Source organism: Sapajus apella, unplaced genomic scaffold, assembly GCF_009761245.1.
Source record: "Sapajus apella isolate SASKATOON/1434 unplaced genomic scaffold, GSC_monkey_1.0 scaffold8, whole genome shotgun sequence".
Classification (NCBI taxonomy): Eukaryota; Metazoa; Chordata; class Mammalia; order Primates; family Cebidae; genus Sapajus; species Sapajus apella.
The window spans coordinates 39,983,757-39,998,040 of NW_022436948.1; the positions used below are offsets into that span (position 1 = coordinate 39,983,757).

General features: G+C 36.9%; 1 pseudogene; it reads left to right on the forward strand.

Annotated features, from left to right (window-relative positions):
- The first annotated feature begins 259 nt into the window (after window positions 1-259).
- On the forward strand, window positions 260-13,155 carry LOC116550643 (annotated as a pseudogene).
- Window positions 13,156-14,284: the final 1,129 nt, after the last annotated feature.

The following is a 14,284-nucleotide window of genomic DNA, read 5'->3' on the forward strand; positions in this document are numbered from 1 at the left end:
AAGTCCTACAACATTTGCACCCCAGCTAGCAGGGTATTTTATTGTGATGCAGGCATTTCTTCTATAATATAATAAAACTATGGAAAACAATATTTTTTATTTATAGGCTTTGTTGGTCATCTTGAAATACTACAACTTTGTGAAGGTTAATAATATAACAATTGGAGATAATGTAAAAATTATCAAGACTGTCTAAGACACACTGGGCTAATGATAGAACTGAAGAGAAGAGGAAAGGCAGGTCCACTTATCTTGAATCATGGCAACATATAATCAGACAGGTGAGTTTCTCTCGTGCCATTAGACTCTAGGGATTTGCATCTATAGTTCTACACTTATATCTAATATCCCACCTTTCATGCAAAAATACTTTCAGATAAACAAAACAAAATAATACAAAACTTTGTTCTGTGAGTCTCTAATTCTAACTCCTAATTCTCTACTCATTTAACCCTTATAACAAGTTTCTGGGATAGGTTTTATTAATTTTGAGACTAAAAGCTAAGAAAAATATGTCACAGGGAAGCTAAAAGCCTCACCCAAAGTCATATAAAATAATATAGCTGAAGCACTCTAAGAACTTCTCCTATTTACTTGGGTAAAAATGGTATAATCTTCAAAGATCAAAAAAGCAATTTTGAATGTTTCCTTGGTTTCTGATTATTAGACTGTTTTAGTTTTACTAGCTTTCAGCTTTATTGAATGACACAATATAGCTAGAAGAAATTATTAAACTTTTCAAGTGAAAATTACTCAGGGAATCAAACAAATCTAACTTTAAATAAAGCATAATTCTTTCCTAAAATTCATCTCTTTAAATGTCAAACTAATATCTTTTAAAATAAAAATGAAGGCAATCCATTTTACAGTCAGTAGTGTACATTATGAATAGTAATTTTATATTAACAAATATTTAGAAAAGAATTTGTCTTTCCTGTCTTTTGTCTTACTGTTTACAGTCCTTTTCCATTATTTGTGTTTTCTGTTGCTACCATAACAAATTACCACAAATTTAGCAGCTTAAGAAACCCCTATTTATTATCAGAAATAGAGGTACAAAATAATGCAGATTTGTCCTCAGATTAGAGGCTTACAAAGCCAACATCAAGGATGCATTCTTTGCTGAAGTCTCTGGGGATACATTCACTTCCAAATTTATTTTTATTTTTTCCTGGATTTAGTATATTTGTGTGTGAAAAAAAAAACTGGCTGACTGACAGGGAGTGCAAAAGAGGGTGGTCTTAGTTCATTTATACTGCTGTAACAGAATTATCTCAGACTAGAGAATTTATGAAAAACAGAAATTTACTTCCTCACAGCTCTAGGGACTGGTAAGTCCAAGATCATGAAGCTAGCATTTTGTGAGGACCTTCTTGCTGGGTCCTCACGTGGCGAAAGAACAAAAGAGAGTGAACTCACCCCCACAAGCCCATTTTACAGTGGAATTAATCCATTCGGGAGGACAGAGTCCTTCCTCCTAACACTGTTGCATTTGGGATTAAATTTCCAACATATGATTCAGCCATAAAAAACTATGAGTTCGTGTCCGTTGTAGGGACATGGATGACCTGGAAACTATCGTTCTCAGCAAACTGACACAAGAACAGAAAATCAAACACTGCATGTTCTCACTCATAAGCGCATGTTGAATAATGAGAACACATGGACACAGGGAGGGGAGCATCACACACTGGGGTCTGTTGTGGGGGACTAGGAGAGGGACAGTGGGGGGTCGGGAGTTGGGGAGGGGTAACATGGAGAGAAATGCCAGATATAGGTGATGGGGATGGAGGCAGCAAACCACATTGCCATGTATGTACCTATGCAACAATCCTGCATGTTCTTTACATGTACCCCAGAACCTAAAGAGCAATAAAATATATATTTTTAAAAATTTTCCAACACACAAATTCTGAGGGACACATTCAGACTACAGCAGGGAGATCATCCTAACTTCTGTATTTTCCTTCATTTCTTCTCACATTTTCCGTGTGGTCACCTCTCCAGCAATCTGAGTTGAATTGCTCTGATACTTCAAGTCTCTCCCAATTCATCTTTAACCACATCTCTCTGACTCTAGCCAGAAAAAGTTCTCTGCTTTTAGAGGCTCATGTGATTAGATTGACCCCACCTAGAAAACTAGGATATAGTAGCATTCTGCCTACCATATCAGTAATAATACATTTTCACTGGATCCCAAAGGAAATATGACACTTTGCAGTTTTTGCCCTTTTTGTATACTGAGTTTCTTTTTAACTTTAGGAGACGTTTTCTAATATCTTTTAAACTTTTTTCATGAAATAAAAAGACTATTTTTTTTAGTTGTGAGAAAATTCATAAATAAACACCAAATAATAGGGTAACAGATTGTCATAATAATGTTCTGAAAATCAGGGCTATAAAGATGACTTAGATCTACTTCTACTGTACATTTCTAATTTTTCACTATGCTTTAAACCATTTTAAACACATGTTACATGAATAACTAAGGCAAGCATTTCCTGAGCAGAGTGGATCCGTCAAAAATATCCTTTATCCTCTTCATTTTTTAAGAGGAGACAGGAATGCTATCTAGAATGCCAATAAATGAGGATGCATTTTTCTTGAGGAAGCCACTGAAAATAGAAAGAAAGTGTCAAACCAAATATTTTTAGATGGTTTCTTAAAGTGCAGAATTTTTGCATTAAAATATTGATTTCATAATACCGGTTGATTTGGGTTTTCTTTTTTTTTTTTGCATTTTGTTATTGTTTGCTTTTCTCTGTCTCACAGATATTTATAACCCTGTAGTTTATTCCATTTAGTCAAAAAACAAAAACAAAAAAACATGAGCCCCTTTGTTGGCTGTCTTAGACAGAACTCTAAGATCCTTATCATTTCTTTCTTTTGCTCACAACTCGCATGCAATTCACACATATTAACAGAAAAAATATATATATTCCAAATCTAACAATTTTTCAGTACCCTCAATGCAAATCCTTGCTCAGGCCAGCCTCATGCTCCGTGACAACTATTTCAATAACCTCCTGATTGCTGCACTTGCTTTAGCTCTTGCCCTCTAAATCCATCCCCCACAGAGTAGCCAGAAAAATCTTTCTAAAATGAAAACCAGGTCATGTCACTTCCTCCTTAAAACTTGCCAATGATTTCCCATTGCAGAATCAACAAATTCCAAATTCCTTAACTATGGTCTCCAAAATTCTGTGATGTAAATTTCTGTAATATGCCTGCCTGTCAGCGCATACCACTGTTCACTTTACTCTGCTCCAGGTAACTGGCCTTTTTGCTAATTCTTAAGATAATAAGCTCATTGGCCTTTCATTTTGCACTCACTATTCCTTCTCCTTGTTGTCCTCAAATCAAATGTCACGTCTAAAGACATACCTCACCACCCTAGTCCTCTTCTGCTTCCTTACAAAATTGTATGTTTGTCCAAATATAAATTATTTTACTTTGCTTTATATTCATTTACATGTTTTCAGTTTGTTTTCCCATGCCCAGCATCCCCATGTCTACAGACAGATAAACTCCAAAAGACAGGGATCTCTCTGTGCTGCTTACCACATTTCCCAGAGCACCCGTAACAATGCCTGGCCCACAGCCAATATTGATGGATACTTAAAGAACTTTTTTATAACTCTTTAGAGTGACTCTTTTTCTGGTTTAGGATTAGTAACAATAAAAAATAATTCATTGAATATTTAGTAGGTACCAGGTACTGGGCTAAAATATTTATATGTATTAGCTCATTTAAACATAACAAATCTTCTGAGGTGAACATTTGTTTCTTCAATTGGTTCACGTGGAAGTGGAGGCTAAGAAGTCCCGTGATCTGCTGTCTGCAACCTGAAGAAACAGGAAAGGCGATTGTGTGATTCAGTTCAACTCTAAAGGCCTAAGAATTAGGGAGCTGATAGTATAAACCTCATCTGAAGCTGAAAGCTTGAGAACCAGGAGCAATGATGTCCAAGTGCAGGAGAAGATGGATGTCTCAGCTCTAAACAAAGAGAATTTGCCCATTCTCTGCCTTTTTGTTCTATTTAGGCCCTCAGTAGATAGAATGATGCCCACCTACATTGAGACAGGTGATCTTCACTCAGTCTACTGATTCAAATGCCAATTGCTTCTAGAAACACTCTCACATCTGAATCCAGAAATAATGTTTTGCCAGCTATCTTGGCATTCTTTAGACCAGGGAAGATGCCAATCAAAATTGATGATTACAGTGGAGTAGGCAAAGTTATAAAGCACTCTTGATGAAGTTGTGGGGACAGAAGGCATATAAACATAACAGGCAGTCACTATATGCCCCAGGAGAATGGAAGAAGCTATCTCAATTACCAGTTGGACTGACTTGCCATACATGAAACAGGGAAGAATATCTACAAGTTCCAGATCAAAATTCACATAGATTTAGTTACCAACTATACACTTTGCTGATGCCCAAATCCATGTCTCTAAACATAGCACTCTCAAGAATTTCAAACCAAGAATTTAACTCCTGCTCCACCCTGCTGGAGCCACTGCTGCCAGTAATACTTTTAAGGCAACTCCAAGGTTCCTGGGGGAAGCTGGCATGAGCTTGCTTATCTTCAAGGTCTATGCATCATCAAGAAGGGACTCGTCTCCCAAAAATCCTATAAAGTTTGACGAGCTTTCACTCTCCCAAAAATCCTATAAAGTTTGACGAGCTTTCAATCTACTCAGTTCCTGGGATGAATCTGAATATGTGGAGGGGTTGAGGACCCACTTTGAAGAAAGCATCTCTCAGCTCCAACATTATTGTGGGCCATGTACAAGTTGGTGTCAAGAAACATACTCCCAAACTAATCCCAAGATGCAAAGTTTGGGTCAACAGGTACGAATATCTCCAAATGCACCTCCAGGATTTTTTCCAAGACTTGGTGTTATTGGATATGCTGGCCTTTTTGGACCCCTTTTGGCAAGAAGTTCAAAAACAAAGAAGCTGGTGTATCCTCCTGGTTTCATGGGAGTAGCTGCTTCTATCTATTATCTGTAACAAATCATTGAATTCGCCCAGGTCAGTGGGGAGAGTTTACATGGCTGGCGCTTAAGAGGACATATAGTCCAGGAAGATTTGTAGAAGGAAAACTTATCTTATGTAAAATATAAAAGAATGTATAATTGACTGTTCCTCTACTCTCTGCTTTCACATGTAAAATGCATATTCTGCAAGTACTAATCAAAGCGCCATAAGAATGTAACCACTTGTCTCATTGCCTACCCTCCCTGACCATTTTTTTTCTTCTTCCTCTCCCTCTAGCTCTTTCTTCTTTAAATACTGAAGTCCTCAAAACCCTGTTTGGAAAAGGAACAGACCACAGATGCTCCTGTGATTTGCATTTTTTTATCCTCAGGTATGTCCTCAACCTTGGAAAAATAAACCTCAAAATCAAAATCAATTGAGTCTTGCCTCAATCTTTTTTGTTGTTGTTGTTGGTTTACACCATATGAGGAGACACACTATAGTAATTTGGAACCTTATTGAAAGCAACACCATTGTTATATGTTTGGTGCCCTCATATGGCATTGAGATCTTATTCTGCATTCTGATGATAGATCTTGCATATTTTATGGTCATGGTGCTACTTACTGAGCATGAGTCACCAGGAGCTGGCTGCCAAAATTACCTCAAGACTATGACAACAGTATAATTCTTCATTTGATCTTGATATGAAGGATACTTTATATCAGCATACATGCACACACACACACATACCCACAGAGGAAACTGCTCTAGAACTGTAAGTTCTCAAGGGCAGAAATAGGGTAGGTGCAATAAAACATTGACCAAGATAATCAGGGATTGCTTCCAAAGTCTTACTGAGACACTCTTTTATGGTAAAGGAGAGACAGAAAAGAATTTAAGGAATATCCCAAAGCTAGTAACATAGTGTATTTGTCTATTTTCACACTGCTGATAGACACATACCCCAGACTGGGCATTTATATGAGAAAGAAGCTTAATTGAACTTACAGTTTTATATAGCTAGGAAGGCCTCAGAATCATGGCAGGAGGTGAAAGGGACTTCTTACATGGTGGTGGCAAGAGACAATGAGGAAGAAGCAAAAGTAGAATCCCATGATAAATCCATCAGATTTCATAAGACTAATTCACCATCACAAGAATAGCACAGGAAACACCAGTCCCCATGATTCAATTACCCCCTCCTGGGTCCTACCACAATACATGGGAATTCTGAGAGATACAATTCACATTAAGATTTGGATGGGGACACAGCCAAGCCGTATCATTCCTCTCCTGACCCCTCCAAATCTCAAGTCCTCACATTTCAAAACCAATCATATCTTCCCAACAGTCCCCCAAAGTCTTAACTCAATTTCAGCATTAACTCTAAAATGTCCACAGTCCAAAGTCTCATCTGAGACAAGGCAAGTCCATTCCACCTATGAGCCTGTAAAATTGAAAGCTAATTACTTACTTCCTTGATACAATGTGGGTACAGGTATTGGGTAAATATAGCCATTCCAAATGGAAGAAATTGGACAAAGCAAAGGAATAACAGTACCCATACAAGTCCAAACTCTAGCAGGGCAGACAAATTTTAAAGCTCCAAAATGATCTCCTTTGACTCCAGGTCTCACATTCAAGTCATGCTAATGCAAGAGGTGGGTTCCCATGGTCTCGGGCAGCGTCACTCCTGTGGCTTTGCAGGGTACAGCCTCCCTCCCAGCTGCTTTCATGGGCTGGCATTGAGTGTCTGTGGCTTTTCCAGCAGCATGGGGCAAGCTGTCAGTGGATCTACCATTGTGGGGGTCTGGAGGACAGTGTTCCTCTTCTCACATTGCCACTAGGCAGTGTCCCAGTAGGCTGACTGTGTGGGGTCTCCGATCCCACATTTCTCTTCTATAATGGTTCTCCATGAGTGCCCCACCCTGGCAGCAAACTTTTGCCCGGACATCCAGGCATTTCCATACATCTTCTGAAATCTAGGCAGGGGTTCCCAAACCTCAATTCTTGACTCTGTGCACCTCCAGTCTCAACACTAGTTGAAAGCTGCCAAGGCTTGGGGCTTCCACCCTCTGAAGCCACTGCCCAAGCTGTATGTTGGCCTCTTTCAGTCACAGCTGGAGTGGCTGAGACACATGGCACCAAGTCCTCAGCTGCACATAGCTTGGGGCCTGTTGGTCTGGTCCATAAAATCACTTTTTTCCTCCCGGGCCTCCTGGCTGGTGATGGGAGGAGCTGCTGTGAATGTCTCTGACATGGCTTAGAGACATTTTCCTCATGTTCCTGGGAATTAACATTTGGCTTCTCCTTACCTATGCAAATGCCTTCAGCCAGCTTGAATTTCTCCCTAGAAAATGGGTTTTTTATTTCTATGACATTTTCAGGCTGCAAATTTTCCAAACTTTTATACTCTGCTTCCCTTATAAAACTGAATGCCTTTAACAGCACACAAGTCACCTCTTGAATGCTTTGCTCCTTAGAAATTTCTTCTGCCAGATACCCTAAATCATCTCTCTCAAGTTCAAAGTCCCATAAATCTCTAGGGCAGGGGCAAAATGCCACCAGTCTTTTTGCAGAACATAACAAAAGTCACCTTTGCTCCAGTTCTTAACAAGTTCCTCATTTCCATCTGAGATCACCTCAACCTGGACCTTATTGTCCATATCACTATTAGCATTTTGGGCAATGCCATTCAATAAGTCTCTAGGAAATATTCCCACATTTTCCTGTCTTCTACTGAGCCCTCCAAACTGTTCTAACCTCTGCCTGTTACTCAGTTTCAAAGTCGCTTCCACATTTTGGAGTATCTTTTCAGCAATGCCCCGTTCTAATGGTATCAATTTACTGTATTAGTCCATTTTCATACTGCTGATAAAGACATACCTGAGACTAAGCAATTTACAAAGAAAGAGATTTAATTGAACTTACAGTTTCATATGTCTTGAGAGGTCTCAAAATTACGGCAGGAGTGAAAGGCACTTCTTACATGGTGGCAGCAATGAGGAAGAAGCAAAGACAGGAACCCCTGATAAACCCATCAAATTTCCTGAGACTTATTCACTATCATGAGAATAGCACAGGAAACACCATTCCCCATGACTCAGTTACCTCTTCCTGGGTCCCTCCTACAACACATGGGAATTTTGGGAAACACAATTCAAGTTGAGATTTGGGTGGGGACATAGCCAAACCATATCACATGGGCAAGACTGAAAAGACTGTATGAGGCTTTGACTTCATACAAAATTTCAAAGCAAAAACTTAAGAAAAGATAGGCTTTTCCCCCAAGTTAGGCATGAACACCATATAGATTAAATATAGTTTTGTGCATGATTAATGTAAATTACTCAATAAAATTATTGGACTGCTATGACCATTACAAATAAGAGATTAGTAGAATTATATAAAGCTTGACATAATTAAAAATTATTTATTATAGTTCTATTTATGACTCATATTCTTGCATTTCTTGAATGGTGAGATAAATTGAAAGCTGAGCTAGAATTGTAAAGTATCATTATCTTTTCTTTGTCAGGCCCCAAGACCTAGAAATGTGAGAAGCTGGCATGACTGTAGAACAGGATTTTACCACACAATCAAAATGTAATAAATTCTACAACTAGAGTTAAAACTTTCCAATGGGAAAGACTCTCTTGGTTCAGAGACAACATTGTGGCATTCTCTAAGCTCGGTAGAATCTTTTGGGCAAACAAATTGATAATAGTGTATAACAGAGGAATTTTTCCTGTGAGGCCACAAGCTTATTAGTAGTTGAAGTCATATTGCAAGCCTCTTTTTTTTTTTTTTTTTTTTGAGACAGAGTCTTGCCCTGTCACCCAGGCTGGAGTGCAATGGCATGATCTAAGCTCACTGCAACCTCTGACTCCAGTGTTCAAACAATTCTACTGTGTCAGCCTCCCGAGTAGATGGGATTATAGACACTCATCACCATGCCCAGATAATTTTTGCATTTTTATTAGAGATAAGGTTTCACCACATTGGCCAGGCTGATCTCGAACTCCTGACCTTGTGACCTGTCTTCCTTGGCCTCCCAAAGTGCTGGGATTACAAGCAGGAGCCACTGTACCTGACCACAAGCCTCTTTCTTATACAACACTTATCTGGCCACTGTTCAATTTCATTTGTTTATTTACTCCAGGCTGGGGAGGATGTGTAAGGGTGTTGCAAAGGAAGCTCCCCTTTGCTCTGAGGAGAAATGAAAAGGGACAGAAATGAGGCAGTTTATGCACGTGCCCAAGCAGAGCCAAGTCCTTTTCCTGGAGTGGAGGAGAATGGATAGGTTTGCATGGTCTGAAAAGTAAACAGCACAACATGAGTAAATTCAGGGCACTAACAATTAGGTAGTGATTTTTTTAACATAATGAGTAACATCAGATTTGGATAAATAAGAGAAAAGCAGGTAATAAAATAATAAGGGAAGGCTGCTTCACAACTACACTACATTTGGCTTGAATCATGGCTGGTTGCTTATCAACAGTGGAATCTCAAACATCTGACCCCTCTGAACCTCTTGTTTCTTCAAATATCTCATAAGGTGACTATAAGAATTAACTAAATATGCTCCATAAATTACAGATATTTTATCCGATTTATATTAGCAGTCATGACTTTAGGTTCATGACAAAATCACAAAATTAGAATATTAACTTCAAGTTAATCAAGGATATCACAAAGTTAGATTCAAAATTCAATGTCTTTACTGTCTCATCTCTGATAAAAGTGACTCAAATTAAGGCACTGAATTCATTATTGTAACTAGATCATATCTCACTATGCCGAAGTTTTACAGCCTATTTTTTTTTTGCATATGTCTTGCCTTTTTACACTCAATAAAGAGTATTTCCACTGGGCTTCTGCCTTTTAATTATCTGAATATCCAATGCATATGTTGGTAAAAACAATGCTTTTACAGAAGCCCAGTTAACACTAAACATTTTCTTCATTCCACATGGCTTTCTGTGAAGCATTATATGTGAGGAGATACAGTTAGTGTGGGATAATTATCAGTTGTGTGCATAATGTCAAAAGACTATTATTGCGACATCCTGAAGAGTGTTTTCAAAGAATTGTCCTGTAAAGTTGGTGTAAGTCAAATATAGTGCTGCAGCATGGTTCCAAAAAAATTATGGATTTGGACAGCTGTGGAGACACAATTACATTTAGAGTTCCCACTGGCATTATAAGAAATGAAATTGCAAAGGGCATTCTCACTTTGAATAACAGGTGTTCCAGATTCTTCACATTGTTGTTTTCTGAATTGAACCCAAGTCATGAGTTTTGATATTTGCCCTCAGAAGTCTCAATTATTGCAGTTGGCCCATACTTTTCCTATTTGATACTAAGGAGACAGAATCTGGATAATTAAGAAATAATTACATTTTCTGTGATCTAATTTAAATTCTAGCTCATGTCTATATTTGGTTTTAATTTTTTCTTGACCTTCGTTTAATAAATCCTGTAACCATACTGGCTGTGAAGTGTGCCAAACTTCCATCATAGTTTGGCATTTCCTTTCATTCCTTCCTAAGATATAAATGCCTTTAACCAGAAATTATACATGTACTGGAAATAATATGCCTTTTAAGAATGGCATTTCTCATTTATTCCAGCTATGTTATCTTATATATTATTATCTTTTAAGAAAATTAAAAGGTTATTCAGTTATTACCAAAGATATTGACTCAGCTTTTGATTTACAGTGGTTAAGTCAGTTTTTCTTATAATTGAAATGAACTGCAACATAATTACAGTGCAGCCTTTATCACACATCCAAAAGCCAGAAAAGTAATCAACTTTGAACCAGGAGCCAAGTGGAATCGATGTTACACTGTTTGGCTTATCTCAAGGAAAGACTAATTTGTACTATTTCTGTTCTTATTATATCATTTTGTCAAAGAAAATGCAAAAAAAGTAGAAAATTAAAATATATCTAAAAGGCACATCATAAATTTTTAAGTCTTTCTCACAGGAAGAGGTAATAAAATTTATTCATCTATATCAAGAATAAAAGATAAGAAAAAAGTAAGATTTTAAAAAGAAATAGCTGATCTCAAACAAATTCCTGATAAATTTGTCACTTATTTTGGAAGTTTTTTTCTTATGACTCCACAAATTATTATTAAAACAGAGAGGAAGAATATAGTGTAGAAACCATAAAGAGTAAAAAGTGTATAAAGTACCTTAATGAGTAACCTAAAATCAGTCATCTAACTCAAAAGAGGTAACTGGTGATAAGAATGTTTTTCAATCAAAATCTTATTAAGCAGGCAGCCTATTTATTCATTTTCCTGGGAAAAGGCATTTAATATCACTGAATTTATTGTATGCATACATTTTATTTATCTTCATAATGTATCCTTCAGGATAAAGATGATATTTACGCAGGAAGTAGTGAACATTAACAACTCCAAAAATCAAAAGGGAAAAATGCCATTCTTCTAATGAAATGAAGCACTACTAACTAGGAGTTGGAAGGAACAAAAAAATTGCACAGATTTTGTTAGCTTTCCCAATATCCCTGGGAAGCAAGTCCAAGTATATTCTATTTTCTTCCTGTATGTGTTGGCGAAATCTCAGAAAATTATCTTTAATTCATCCAAGAGAACAGATTTTTATGTTATAAAGTATTGCACATTATAACATGTGTATGGCTATTGATATAGTAGCAGTAATTATTTTGGTCCATTTAACAGATCATTTGGAGTTATTATTAGAATATTTTATTTTCTATCTCCTCCTCCATTTTAAAAAAATAATTTGGAAAAACTACAACTAGGCTTCATTGCTGCTTATTTTCCCCCCTTCTTTCCTTATTGTGTTTCAACTTTTGAGAAAGAAAAAAATTCTCTAATCATGCTTTTTTAATCACCAAGGCTTTGGAAGCCAGTGAAATCATTTATAAAGGTGTTTTCCTTTTCTCAATTTTAGCAAAGTGACCAAAGGAAAAAATAAAAAAAGCACTGAGGTCTTCATGATGCTTAAACTATCTAATACTACTATACTTAGTTGACAATTATCAATAAAAAATGTTTCAACCCAGATGTAGGTCTAAGTGTCCCACTTTTGTATTCCTGTCTGTAGGCCTACAAAAATATTTCTTATGATGCAGAACGTTAACATAATGGAATAAAACTGCACTACTGATCTCAAATATTCACACCTCCTCTTGCCTTTGGGTAAACTGTCCCTACCCACTGACAGGCTTGGCCACATAAATTGCTTTGACTAACGAAATGTGAGTGAATAAGACATGCTCCATAGTTCCAAAGATAACCTTTAGAAATAACTTCACAGTTCAGGATCAGCCTCTTTAGCTTCTACCTTCTTCTGCAAAAACAAATTAAACCAAATAGAGGCTATTGCTCTCTAGAACGAGTTTTTGGTTGATAAGGCATGTGGAGCTGAGTACAGTCAGCCAGATATAATGTATAAGAAGAGCAAGAAATAAAGATTTATTCTTGTAAGCCATTAAGATATTGGAGGTTTTTATTACCACAGCAGAAACTATAGAATATCATTGGTACACAACGCTGGAATTTTGCTACTGAATAAATAATACGAACAAACTGGTGCTGGGCTGTGGGCTACACTCAGAGTCTAGAAGAAGTGGCAATAATGTCATGCAATGCAGTACAACTCATACCTATGATAATTTGGAACAAAAAAATTAACAATGGAATTTTGGGAAAAAACTTTGAGACAGAATATTGCTAGCATTCATTGAATGCTTTCTGCATTTGATGAACTGAGGAAAGAATCGCCTTATTTACAATAGCTATGAAAGAAAAAACAAGTCTAGACATTCTGAGACTAGTTGAGATTATTTCTTATCCAGTATCGGAGAAAAATACTTTAAAAAGAAATGCTTTGGGCTATTAAACCTGATTAAGACTCACCCTAAATATGGCTTAGTCTCAGGAAAAAGATATTTTGCCAAAAACTCTGATTGTTTTAAGGTGGCCCCAAGTGAAAGCTGTCAGTTGTGTAAAGGAGCTCAGAAAAGAGAGACCAAGGGCCTGGTCCTAGAGAAGTCAAAAGCTGGACAAATTCAAAGTACATTAAATTATGCTTTGAGAGTCAGGCAATTCTCAGAAATAATAATTATTGCTATTGGCACACAGACTTTGATGGAATCAAAATGAATTTTGTTTTTTAGTTTTTTAAAGAGATTTGTATTGTCAAACATGCCATTAACCTCAGTGAAAAGAAACCTACTAGGAGAATTTTAAAAGGATCTTTGGGTACCCCACTTTATAAGACAGAAAGCAGGCAGGTAAAGACACTTATTTCTTCCAAATAAAGGTCTATTTTCCAATGTCTGTATCAGCAGTGGACAAGAGAGAAACGAAAAAGAAGTACTTACGGATCCGGGAGCTATAAAAAACAATGAACTAGGGAGGAATTCTCAGAGAGAAAATATGGCCTAATGAAAGAACATGTGCCATTGTCAGGATAAGAAGTTCTTACATTCTTTAACCAGTGGCACCTCCATTCTTTCCCTTTGTGAATGGATGGGTTTATTACCATTGTTCTATCTTTGTGCCCTCATTGCACGTTGGTTGCATTTATTGGTAATGAACCCAGTTAACTTGTCTTCTTAAATACTTGAGACGCTGTATCCAGATCTGAAGTCTATATCAAGGACGTGGCATATAAATGCGTGTCTGTGTGTAGCGTGTGTGTGCGTGCCCACAGGAGGGAAGTCAATATGTGCTTAATAAAAGTATAAATTTTGTTCACTCTTCCCACTCACCTAATTTTCCTGCTTAATCAATTTTTCTTATACTAGCTTAGCTTTGGCCAATGTAAGTGAGAAGTTGGGATATATGTCCAACCAGGTGGCTTAAATATAGAGTTGGCTCATCCTCTAGAATTTTTTAACCTCTGCAGAGAGACTAGCATGTCCAGTACAGAGGTTGATACTTTAGCCTGGGCTCAGGAATGAGAAAGCATATTAAGTAGAGCCATACTTGACCTACAATCTTCATGTACCATGATAAATAAATGTTTATCGTTGTAATCCACTGCAATTTTGGATTTGTTACTGCAGCAACTGCTGATTATTGCATTCTGTAATGAGCAGTTAAGAATGATATTTATTTAACAATAGAAGAGTTATTAATTTAAAACTTGTTTTATTTTATTATTTAATTTAATTTTTTAACTGATAAATAATATTTGTACATATTCATGGGGTACATAATGATGTTTTGATACATATAAAATGTAGTGATTGGTAGAAGATCTGAGATGGCCAAATAGGAACAGCTC